Genomic DNA, 11,936 nt, shown 5'->3' on the forward strand with positions numbered 1-11,936 from the left:
ATTATTCATATTCTGCCTGTGTTGCAAGATTATTGTTTCTTGTATTACCAAATGTGTGACTGAGCCACCAACTAAAATAATGATGACTAGGCGACTGGAAACAGTTGATCAAATATATAGTTCTGTATGCAATCAATGATTATAATAGTGTAACTCTAGATATGGGAAGATACAACAAGAGGGAATTTTTCCTGGACCATAGCAGACTAGAAATACACGTGGTCCAGAAACTTTTGACCTTTGTTTAAAAGATCTAGCCAGTAATAGCACATTGAGTGGCCTATCAGCAAAATCTTCGCCAGACCTGGGAATGAGCCTTCCTAGCACCGTGGGACAAAATGGTCATGAAAGGCCTCCCAAAGCATGGTCGAATTTACGACTATGAGAGGGCCCTGTCAACTATGATTGGCACTCTCCATTGGCATTTGCCATCTACCTCTACAGAGGTTAAATATTGTGCTGCTGTAGCTGCTGACTGTCCACAACCCCCTGAAAGGAGTTCAGGGTAGAGAGCTGAAATGAGGCCCTCTGTGCTTCGTGAAAACTGGCAGAACAGGTCATTAGATAGTTAGATATTTTCAGGAGCTAACTTTTTGGCTTTCTTGTATCTCCTCATATCTAGAAAAACACTAAAATCCTTCATGGTGACGACTGCTCCTTGCGACTAGCAGTAACCTTTTGTAAACAATTTGTGCTTAATTGCATGTTTTTCCCTTTCACCAAACCACATGTATCCTGAGCATCCCCTCTGCCTCTTTGGAACAGTTTCTCAGAGCTATCTGGGATGCTGTCTCCCAGGCTGCAGTCCTAACTTTATCCCAAATAAAACTTAACTCTCAGCTCTCATGTTGTGAATTTTTTTTAATTGACAAGGGGTTTCCCTGGTAGCACAGTGGTTAAGAATCCTCCTGCCAGTGCAGGGGACACAGGATCAATTCCTGGCCCAGGAAGATCCCACATGCCGCAGAGCAACTAAGCCCGTGCGCCATAACTAGTGAGCCTGCTCTCAAGAGCCCACGAGCCACAACTACTGAGCCCACTCACCTCAACTACTGAGCCCATGCACCTAGAGCGCACGCTCCGCAACAAGAGAAGCCACCGCAGTGAGAAGCCCGCACACAGCAACGAAGAATAGCCCCCGTTAACACAACTAGAGAAAGCCCGCATGCAGCAACGAAGACCCAATGCAGCCAATAAATAAATTAATTAATTTTTAAAGAAAACAACAACTAACATCTATAGTGAGTCAGACAGAGAAAGACAAGTATCATAAGATATCACTTACATGTGGAATCTTTTAAAAATGATACAAATGGGTTATTTACAAAACAGAAATAGACTCACAGACATAGAAAACAAACTTCCGGTTACCAAAGGCAAAAGTAGAGGGGGGAGATATAAATTAGGAGTTTGGGATTGACATATACACACTAGTATGTATAAAATAGGTTAACAATAGGGATCTCATCTACAGCACAAGGAACTATATTCAATATCTTGTAGTAACCTATAATAGAAAAGAATCTGAAAAAGAATATATATCAATATATACGTATTTACTGAATCACTTTGCTATACACTTGAAACTAACACAACATTGTAAATGAACTATACTTCAATTTTTAAAAAATGAAACACCTATTACTTCAGATAATACAAAACAAGCAAAATGGAGCAGATGCTGTAGGAGAAGTTGGATAAAGAGACGGATTTTACAGGATGGAATAAGTATATAGGTTTTGTTATACAGATGGAAATTATTTTGTTAGTCCCAGTCCTCCACGAAACAAATACCAAAATGGGATTAAACTCAGCAGAATTGTATTAAACATCTGTCAGAGAATACGGAGAGGGAACCAGAAAAGATGAGAGAGCCAGCAGACCAATATGCAACTCTGATCCCAAATGATGGACAGAAGAGGTTTACTGGAGTATCCGAGACCACCAAACAATCTAAGCCAAGTTAAGCAAGGCCAGAAAGAGTCCTCAAGTCACAGTTGGTCATCAGAGGAGTCCTATGTCTCCATGAGTCCCATGTCTCCGATAGTGTCCCTGCTGTGACCAGTTACTGTCTGTGAAGAGCCCATGGGAAGCAGGGCCTCTGCACAAAGCTGCCATGGATTTCAGAGCACAGGAGCACGGGCCCTTGTGCCTTACCTGCGAGTGTGACCCAAACCTTCACACCTGATGAGTCTGGGCCTCTGGAAATCAAACACTTCTGTTACTGGACTTAATTACATCCCTCCCAACCAAATTCTCATGTTGAAGACCTAAAGACCAATGGGACTATACATGAAGATAGGGCCTTTATGGAGGTAATTAAGGCTAAGCAAGATCATAAGGATGGAGCCTTAATATGATGTCTTTATAAGAAGAGCAAGACACACCAGCGATAGCGCTCTCTCTCTTTCCTTTTTTTTTTTTGGGGGGGGGGGCCGGGGAGGGGGCAGGGGCCACTCCATGTGGCCTGTGGGATCTTAGTTCCCCGACCAGGGATTGAACCCAGGCCCTCAGCAGTGAAAGCACGGAGTCCTAACAATTGAACTGCCAGGGAATTCCCTCTCTCTCATTTTCATTTCCCCTGTGCTCACAGAGGAAAGGCTGTGAGAAGGTCACTGTCTGCAAGCCAGGAAGAGAGGCACCATCAGACACTAACCCTGCTGGCACCTGCATCTTGGACTTCCAGCCTCCAGAACTGTGAGCAAATTAATTTCTGTTTTTAAGTCTCCCAGCCAATGGTATTCTGTCATGGCAGCTCGAGCAGCCTTTCTCAGGCTGGGTTGCTGCATTCGTCTGTTCAAATTACAAGGAACGAGAGAGAAGCAGGAAGCACCCTGTCTACCATCACTTCTGAATGTATTCCTCCTGCCCCCATTGTGTGACAGTAGCCCCACCCCTTTCTGCAGATTAGGGTCAATTACTCCTACCTCGAGAAGAGGGAACTCCTCTTCTTACCTGCTAAGTCTCTGGGCACAGGGAGTCCAAACTTCCCTGGTGGCAACCATAATGTATAGAGGTGTAGGTAGTTCCGTGGGATCCTTGCGGTGTACCTTCTAAGAGTGCCCCTTTTGAGAACCAGGACCTCCAACACTGTGGACATGTGAAGGCAGGAAGTGTAAAACCCCCCAGTTGGTGATTAGAAGTGATGGTAAATAGGATCACACCTGCTTCCACGCCTTGGTCCTGGACCCACTTTATTTTCCTATTGAGAACATGGCACTATGTAAAGGTCTCTGATTCAATAATACATTACATCCTAAAAGGTGTAACCCCATCCCTTCAAGATGTTTTCTCAAAGCTGGGCTTTAGTTGCACCTTCAGAAGGCCTGTCCAGCATTCTGTGTGGCCAGCAGCCCCTGGATGGTGTGGATTGTGAAATGCCGGTGGATCTTATGGTCATGGCCCAGCCTGCACCTCCTTCACTAAGTTGGTCCCCTGGTCAGTTACTCTACAAGTCTGTGCATCAGGAATTTCAATGGCCTCCAGATAGTGGTGCTGGCTAAAGATCTGAGGACAGGAAAAGAAGATCTGTATGTGAAATAGGTGTCTGTCCCATTGAGGATGAACTTCTGGCCTTCCAAGGATGGAGGGGACTGAAAGCAGTCAATTTGTCAATTAGTAGCTAGTTGGTCACTCAAGAGATAGTGCTATATCAGGGCCCAGTATTGGTCTCTAATGCTGACAAGTTGGACATTTAGGGGTCCTAAAGGCAATGTTCACCTGCTTGACATCCATGCCTCAGCTGAACAGGTTGGTAGCTACAAGAATTCATTGTTGAAAATCTTTAAACTGTTGATACTGAGAAAGCCTTTGTAAGAAAGGGAAGCAGAAAATGTTGAAAGTCCCTTTATTAATGGCCTCTTTTCCTTATAAGGACACAAAACATCTTCCCCATTTCGGACCCACCTCTCCTCCTGGGGCATCCCACAGTGGATGGCAATGGCTGAGAAGTTTTGCTCCACCAGGAGCTTGGCCAGGGCAATGCAATGCTGCACAAACCTCACAAGGATCATTATGTAAAGGAGTGGTGAGAATGAGGGAATGCGGGTTTCCGGGCAGCCTGCCTTAAAACTCCCTGAGCCCCAGCCACCCTTAGATATGGCCCTGTCCACCAGAGGGCCCAGGAGCCAGCCCCACACACGAGTGCACAGGCATTAGACCCCTGCAGCCAGAAACCCCTGGACCCAGCTCCACTCATCAGTGGGCAGGCACCAACCCCAGGACACTCTGGACTCCAGCACTATCCACCAGTGAGCTGACACCAGCCTCAGGACCAACCTCACACACCAGTCAGTAGGCACCAACACCAGAACCCAGTAAACCTCAATCCCACCCGCCAGTGAACGGACACCACCCCCCAGGACCACCACAGCCCCGAGTCTGACATGGCAGGACCCAGCCCACCAAGCAGCAGGGCGATGCCAGCCCCATGTCCCGCTGGGCCCCAGAGCTGTCCACCAGCACTACACTAGTTCTGGGATACCTGGGCCCAGCAGCCAGAGAACCCAGGTCCCAGCTCTGCTGGCCCACTAGCCCCAGGACCCAGCTTCACCCACTGGTGTGTGGGCACCAGTCCCAGGATCACCTGGACCACAACCCCACCCACCAACAGGTGAACACTGGCCCTGGGACCACCACAGCCCCGCAACCTGAATTGTCAGGACCCAGCCAACACACCAGCAGGTCAGCTCTAGCCCCTGGACTTCCTAAGCCCCGGCCCTGCCCACCAGCAGGTCAACTCCTACTCTGGGACACCTTGGGCCCCTCAGCCTGCTGCCCTGAGATCCAGTCCCATCCACCAGCAAGTTGACTCCAGCTTTGGTACCCCCAGGGTCCTGCAATCAGAGACCCCAGGACCCAGCTCCACCTACCAGCGAGCAAGCACAAGCCCTGGGATCCCCTGTGCCCTGGCCTGACCCACCAGCAGGTCAACATCAGCTCTGAGATACCTTAGACTCCTCAGTCAGCCACCCCAGAATTCAGCCACACTCACCAGCAGAGCAACACTAGATCCAGGAACCTCAAACCACAACCACTCCCCCAGAACCTGGATCTGCCCACCAATGAGCAGCTTTAGCCCCAGGGCCCCCTGGGATCCCACAGCGAGCTGCCTCATGACCCAGCCCTGCCAAACAGCGGCCATCAGCTTCTATACAAGGCAAGGCCTGGCAACCAACCAGACCAGGGGCCAGCCACGCCTACCAGACGGCCCACAGTAGTCAGCCCACCACAATAGAAGGATTCACACAGCCAACATAGGGGGCACCCCTAGAGCATAGAGCTCTGGTGACCAGAGACGAGTACACAGCTGGGATACATGTCTCCTACAAAAGGCCACTTTTCCAAGATCATGAAATGTAACCAATCTATCAGATACATAGACGTAGAAACAGCAGGTTAGCCAAAATGAGGCAGCAAAGGAAACTAGAAATCAACTACAAGAAAAAATCTGCAGGAAACACAAACACATGGAGGCTAAACAAGATGTTAACGGGTCACTGAAGAAATTAAAGGAGAAATTTAAAAATACCTGGAGATTTTTTTTTTAATGTATTTTATTATTTATTGGCTGTGTTGGGTCTTCATTGCTGCGCTCGGGCTTTCTCTAGTTGCAGCCAGCGGGGGCTACTCTTCATTGAGGTGCACGGGCTTTTCATTGCGGTAGCTTCTCTTATACAGAGCATGGGCTCTAGGCATGTGGTCTTCAGTTAGTTGTGGCACGTGGGCTCAATAGTTGTGGTTCACAGGCTATAGAGCACAGGTTCAGTAGTTGTGGCACATGGGCTTAGTTGCTCCAAGGCATGTGGGATCTTTCCGGACCAGGGCTCAAACTCATGTCCCCTGCATTGGCAGGCAGATTCTTAACCACTGAGCCACCTGGGAAGCCCCCTGGAGATTATTGAAAACAAAAACACAATGATCCAAAATCTATAGGACACACAGAACTAGAACAAATAAGCCTAAAACTTATATGGACCACAAAAGACCCTAAACTGCCAAAACAATCTTGAGAAAAAAAGATCAAAGCTGGAGGTATCATGCTCCCTCATTTCAGATTATTCTGCACAGCTACAGTAATTAGAACAGCACAGTACTGGCACAAGAACAGACACACAGATCAGTGGAACAGAAGAGAGGGCCCAGAAATAAACTCATATATCTAGTTAATTAATCTACAACAAAGGAGGGAAGAATATGCGAGGGTGAGTCAAAAATTATCCGCACTCCTGTTATATTAAAACTTCTATAAATTCTACAGCCAGAGTGTGGATAATTTTTGACTCACCCTCATACAATGGAAAAAAGACAGTCTCTTCGATAAGTGGTGATGGGAAAACTGACAGCTACATTTAAAAGAATAAGCTTACAAAATGTCCTCATACCATGTATAAAAATAAACTCAAAATGGATTAAAGACCTAAATGCAAGACCTGAAACCATAAAACTCCTAGAAGAGAACATAGGCAGAACACTTCCGACATAAATCATAGCAATATTGCTTTGGATCAGTCTCCTAAGGCAAAAGAAACAAAAGTAAAAATAACCAAGTGGGACCTAATTAAACTCTCATAACGTCTTTTTTTTTTTTTTGGTCAGGCCACATGGCTTCTGGGATCTTAGTTCCCTGACCAGGGATCGAACCTGGGACCACAGCAGTGAAACCACCAAGTCCTAACTACTGGACCATCAAGGAATTCCCAAAATTCTTAAGCTTTTCAGAGCAAATGGAATCATCAACAAAACAAAAAAAAAACCTACTGAATGGGAGAAAATATTTGCAAATGATATGACTGATAAGGGGTTAATATAGAAAACATATAAACAGCTCATACAATTCAACATCAAAAAAACAAACAACCCAAATAAAAAATGGTCAGAAGACCTGAAAAGACATTTTTCCAAAGACAGCATACAGATGGCCAACAGGCACATGAAAAGATGCTCAACATCGCTCATCATCAGAGAAAGGCCAATCAGAACCACACTGAGCTATCACCTCATACCTGTCAAAATAACTATCATCAAAAAGTCTACAAATAACAAATGTTAGTGAAGATGTAGAGGAAAGGGAACACTTGTATGCTATTGATGGGAATATAAATTGGTACAGCCACTGTGGAAAATAGTGTGGAGTTTCCTCAAAAAACTAAAAATTGAACTACCATATGAGACACAGCAATTCCACTCCTGGGCATATATCCAAAGAAAATGAAAACACTCAATGCTGTGGTGACGTAAATGGGAAGGAAATCCAAGAAAGAGGGGATATATGTATACATGTGGCTGATTCACTTTGCTGTACAGCAGAAACTAATGCAAAATTGTAAAGCAGTTATACTCCAATTTAAAAAGAAAAAGAAAATGAAAACACTAATTCGAAAAGTTACATACACTCCAATGTTCTTTCATCGCTATTTACAATTGCCAAGATATGGAAACAACCTAAGTGTTCATCAACAGATGAATGGAATACTATTCAGCCATTAAAAAGAATGAAATTTTGCCATTTACAACAACATGGATGAACCTGGAGGTTATTATGTTTAGTGAAATAAGTCAGAGAAAGACAAATACGGTGTGTTATCACTTATATGTAGAATTTTTAAAATAAAACAAATGAATGAATATAACAAAACAGAAACAGCAGATATAGAAATAAACTAGTAGAGGACTTCCCTGGTAGTGTAGTGTGGTTAAGAATCCGCCTGCCAATGCAGGGTACATGGGTTCAGGCCCTGGTCCAGGAAGATCCCACATGCCTCGGAGCAACTAAGCCCATGTGCCACAACTACTGAGCCCACACACCACAACTACTGAAGCTGGCGCGCCTAGAGCCCAGGCTCCACAGCAAGAGCAGCCACTGCAATAGGAAGCCCACCCACCACAACGAAAATTTGGCCCTGCTCTCCACAACTAGAGACAGCCCATGTTCAGCAATGAAGACCCAATGCAGCCAAACATAAATAACAAATCTTTTTTAAAAAAATTTTTAAAAAGAAACCAGTGGTTACCAATGCAGAGAGGGAAACAGGGAGGGGCAACATACGGGTAAGGGAATAAGAGGTACAAACTACTATGTATAAAATAAATAAGCTGCAAGGATGTATTGTGCAGCAAAGGAAAAACAGCCATTACTTTGTAATAACATTTTTTTTTTTAAGATTGATTGATTGATTGATTGATTTAATTTTTGGCTGCATCAGATCTTCGTTGCTACGTTTGGATTTTCTCTAGTTATGGAGAGCAAGAGCTACTCTTCATTGCAGTTCACGGGTTTCTCATTGCCCTGGCTTCTCTTATGGCGGAGCACAGACTCTAGGCATGCAGGCTTCAGTAGCTGCAGCAAGTGGGCTCAGTAGCTGTGGCTCTCAGGCTTAGTTGCTCTGTGGCATGTGGAGTCTTCCCAGACCAAGGCTCAAACCCATGTCCTCTGCATTGGCAGGCAGATTCTTAACCACTGCACCACCAGGAAAGCTCACTTTGTAACAACTTTGGAGTATAATCTAAAAAAGTTTGGATCACTATGTTGTACACCTGAAACTAATCTAATATTGTATATCAACTATACCTCAACAAATCTTTAAAACTAAAATAAGTGCAAACTGGGAATTCCCTGTCACTGCTGAGGGCCCGGATTCAATTCCTCGTCACGGAACTAAGATCTCACAAGACGCATGGCACGGCCTAAAGAAAAAAATATTAATTAAAAAATAAAATAAAATAAATGCAAACATATTTCATGTACCTCTCTCTTATTTATAATTTACAATGTAAAACTATTAAAAGTAATATTAACTAGTTATGTCTAGTTGGAATAATTAACTTTTACTCACAAAGGAGATTGACACTCAATCAAAAAAGAGTTCATGAATCGGAATTGGAACTCTGAATTTTCATCATCCTGTAATTATACTCAAGATTCTGCCTATGAAACAAGAATCCCCTGGACTGCTGCTGTCCAAAAGTCCCTTCTGCAATGATAGAAATGCTCTACATCTGCACTGTTGATTTTGGTAGCTACTGGCCACATGTGACTTTTGAGCACTTGAAATACGGCTAATGTGATGGAGGAGCTGAATTTTAATTTTTATTTCATTTTAATGGGTTTAAATTTAAACAGTTGCTTGTGGACAGGGCAGCATTAGAAAAGTGAAACAAAGGGTCTGCTATCATTGTTTAAAAAGTCAGTCCATCCATGATTGTTTACAATAGCTTCGTTATTATTACCTTTGGAACATACCCCATTTCAATAGAAGTAATGTTATTGAAACTTACTTGAGGGGTAAAATTTTCTTGTACTGGGCAGCTATTAAAATATCTGAACTATATGAAGGACACTTATTTATCACTGTTCTCTGTGGGCATAGAAAATAGTACCAAATTTTTATTCATATATGAAATAAAGTACTTTTCCAATTACAGATTTGGAGTAAAGTGAGAAAATTATTCTAAGTACACTTTTCTATTGAAGAGGTATTTTGTAAATAGTTTTGTCGAACTACTATTTTTTAAAATTATTTATACATATAAAATTTAAATCTAGCAATGCTTAAGAGAATGAAAAGACAAGCCACAGACTAGGAGAAAATATTTGCAGAAGACATAACTGACATAGCACTGTTATCCAAAATATACAAAGAACTTCAAATTCAAAAAAAAGAAAACAACATGGTTAAAAAATGGGCCAAAGACCTTAATTGATACCTCACCAAAGTAGACATAAAGATGGCAGATAAGTACATGAAAAGATGCTCCACATCATATGTCATCAGAAAAATGCAAATTAAAGCAACAAAGAAGCACTACGACATACCTATTCAGATGGCCAAAAGCCAGAACATTGAAACACCAAATGCCAAGAGGATGCGGAGCATAAGGAAAACTCATTCATTACTGATGCGAATGCAAAATGATACAGCCACTTTGAAAGACAGCTTGGTGGTTTCTTACAAAGCTAAATATACTCCCTTTGTTGGTCATTGCTTTTCCACGGCCACCACCTGGTCACATCTGGTGCCTGAAGGAGGAAACAGAGTGACAGACCTGGAGACTGCAGTTCTTTATCCCTCGCACAGTTCCTTCACCATGCCTGGGTCACTTCTTTTGAACGCAGGAGACTGCTGGCCAAACGATGTGGGGATTGTTGCCCTTGAGATTTATTTTCCTTCTCAATATGTTGATCAAGCAGAGTTGGAAAATTATGATGGTGTAGATGCTGGAAATTATACTATTGGCTTGGGCCAGGCCAAGATGGGCTTCTGCACATATAGAGAAGACTCTTTTTGCATGACTGTGGTCCAGAATCTTATGGAGAGAAATAATCTTTCTTAGGATTGCATTGGGCAGCTGGAAGTTGGGACAGAGACAATCATCGATAAATCAAAGTCAGTGAAGATGAATCTGCTGCAGCTCTTTGAGGAGTCTGGGAAGACGGATATAGAAGGAATCGATACAACTAATGCGTGCTGTGGAGGCACAGCCGCTGTCTTCAGTGCTGTCAACTGGATTGAGTCCGGCTCTTGGGATGGACGGTATGCTCTGGTAGTTGCAGGGGATATTGCTGTATATGCCGCAGGAAATGTTAGACCTACAGGTGGAGTTGGAGCCATTGCTATGCTAATTGGGCCTAATGCTCCTTTAATTTTTGAGCAAGGACTTCGTGGGACACATATGCCACATGCCTATGACTTTTACCAGCCTGACATGCTTTCTGAATATCCTATAGTAGATGGAAAACTATCCATACGGTGTTACCTCAGTGCATTAGATCGCTGCTATTCTGTCTACCTCAAGAAGATCCATGCCCGCTGGCAGAAAAAGGGAAATGATAGAGATTTCACCTTGAATGATTTCGGTTTCATGATCTTCCACTCACCCTACTGTAAACTGGTTCAGGAATCTCTAGTTTGGATGTTGCTGAATGACTTCCTAAATGACCAGAACAGAGATAAGAATAGTATCTATAGTGGCCTGGAAGCCTTTGGATCTGTTCAACTAGAAGATACCTACTTTGATAGAGACTTGGAAAAAGCATTTATGAAGGCTAGTTCAGAACTCTTCAATCAGAAAACAAAGGCATCTTTGCTCGTGTCAAATCAAAATGGAAGTATGTACGCATCTTCAGTGTATGGCTCCCTTGCTTCTGTTCTAGCGTGTTCTCTTACGGTTCTGGTTTGGCTGCCACTCTGTACTCCCTCAAAGTTACACAGGATGCCACACTAGGGTCTGCTCTTACTAAAATAATAGCAATCTTATGTGATCTTAAATCAAGGCTTGACTCAAGAACTTGTGTGGCACCAGACGTCTTTGCTGAAAACATGAAGCTCCGAGAGGACACTCATCACTTGGTCAACTATATTCCCCAGAGTTCAATAGATTCACTCTTTGAAGGAACATGGTGCCTAGTTCGAGTGGATGAAAAGCACAGAACTTATGCTTGTCACCCCTCTCCAAGTGACGACACTTTGGATGAAGGAGTAGGGCTTGTGCATCCAAGCACAACAACTGAGCATATTCCAAGCCCTGCTCAGAAAGTGCCAAGGCTCCCTGCAACAGCAGCAGAACCTAAAGCAGCTGTCATCAGTAACAGGGAGCATTAAGATACTTCTATGAGCTAGAGGACTTCAGGTGGGGTGGGGGGTATGTATGGGATCGGTTGGGAGAACGGGATATCTGGGGACAATTTTAAAGGATTACATGTTGCTTTAGATTTTTATGTGACTGACATGGAGCCTAGAAAACTATTGTGTTCTTGGGAAAGTCTCTTTGCTCAATTTGCTAACTTGCTTCCTTTTGTGGTCTAGCCAATGCTTAACGTACTCGAATGATGTTAAGTGCTCTGTAAAACTTTACACCTCTCTGGCCAGTTGTATGCATGAGGCTTAGTTTTTTAAATGTAGTGTGATGAATCATGTGCTTCTGGCGAAGAAAGCAGC

At 43.6% G+C, this 11,936-nt stretch overlaps 1 pseudogene; it reads left to right on the forward strand.

Moving 5' to 3' along the window:
- Positions 1 to 10,086: 10,086 nt before the first annotated feature.
- LOC130831814 (hydroxymethylglutaryl-CoA synthase, cytoplasmic-like) lies at positions 10,087 to 11,600 on the forward strand (annotated as a pseudogene).
- The last annotated feature ends 336 nt before the right edge of the window (positions 11,601 to 11,936 follow it).

This window comes from Hippopotamus amphibius, chromosome 11 (genome assembly GCF_030028045.1).
Source record: "Hippopotamus amphibius kiboko isolate mHipAmp2 chromosome 11, mHipAmp2.hap2, whole genome shotgun sequence".
NCBI lineage: Eukaryota > Metazoa > Chordata > Mammalia > Artiodactyla > Hippopotamidae > Hippopotamus > Hippopotamus amphibius.